Source organism: Myotis lucifugus, unplaced genomic scaffold, assembly GCF_000147115.1.
Source record: "Myotis lucifugus unplaced genomic scaffold, Myoluc2.0 scaffold_329, whole genome shotgun sequence".
Taxonomy (NCBI): domain Eukaryota; kingdom Metazoa; phylum Chordata; class Mammalia; order Chiroptera; family Vespertilionidae; genus Myotis; species Myotis lucifugus.
Window position 1 is genome coordinate 1,011,114 of NW_005871377.1, and position 1,153 is coordinate 1,012,266.

Below are 1,153 nucleotides of genomic sequence, written 5' to 3' on the forward strand. Positions count from 1 at the left end.
CCCTTCGCTGTCCCTTGTCCCTCTTGCTGAAACCCTGGTGCCTTTGCTGGACAATTCGACCCCCGGGTTCACCCTAGGCCCCGTTTCTGTCGTAGTCCATTAGGGCCAAGGAAACTTTGGGGGCTCCTCCCTTCGGGAAACATTTGTTCATTTATCCGCCACTTCGTGGAGGGGAAACGCAGCCCCTGGCCCCACGTCAGGTCTTCTTGCTTGGAACCCAATAGCCTCGCAACAGAGCGGTCCTTTCTCCCCCCTGGAGGGTGGGGTCAGGGTCCCATTTGTGGGCTTGTCTGCCCTGAAGAGGAGGGGCCTCCTCCCCAGATCCTAGCCCTTGTCCTCGTGTCCTTAGAGTGGGTGTCAGGGAGGCGTTGGCAGTGGGGTGTGGCAGGAGGGGGCAGCTTCATCGGACACCCCTGTGCCATGCCGAGTGACCCTTCCATCTTGGGGAGGGCACCTGCCCATCTGAGTGGAGTCCTGGCCCTGGACACTCGGCTGGCACCTTGGAGGGTTCTGTCCCAGGAAAGCAGGGGAGAGCTGCTCTGGGGATGAGCGTGTTTGTCGTAGGTCGGGGGCTACTCTGGACGTGAATACATCCCTTCCCCACCCAGCCACGTCCTTTTGTTACCCTGTGCTCACTGGGGACGGGGCAGGTACTGGGCGGTCCCTTCCTCGGGTGCTGATGAGAACCCTGGAGTCCTGGCAGGCTGTTCACCTCTGCTCACTGCCCCGTGTCTGGGTTCAGGGTCCTCTGGTGGGGAGGGGGCTCCAGGGGAGCTGTGAGCGCCTGGGGTGCACATCTGGGTGTGTTCAGACCCAGCTGTGCGTGCGGTGTGGTACCTGGGTGGGTGGGAGCTGGCACTCCACTGGGGGGGGGGGGTTATTGTTACAAGGCTCGGGTTTCTTCCCCGCTTCCCTCGGAGCCCAACTCTTCCCAGGAGCTTCTCCCATCCCCCTGAACCTGCTGTCGCCCTCCTGAGGGTGGGAGTAGGTCTCTGGGGGCCTGGGCGATTGGAGAGGGTTGAAGGCCAACCCCAGCTCCTTTGCTCTTGGAGAGAGACCGAGGAGACACCCCCACCTCTGCCTCCTCCGAGAAGCCACCTTAAACCTCAGCCTTTGGCTTTTTGTCCTGGTCCCTGGACCTTTGCCTGGGGGG

General features: G+C 62.2%; 1 protein-coding gene across 1 annotated transcript in view; it reads left to right on the forward strand.

The window, feature by feature from the left end:
* Nucleotides 1–1,153, forward strand: part of RARA (retinoic acid receptor alpha) — a 41,383-nt gene that overhangs the window by 20,761 nt on the left and 19,469 nt on the right. The gene's annotated exons all lie outside the window — the stretch shown is intronic.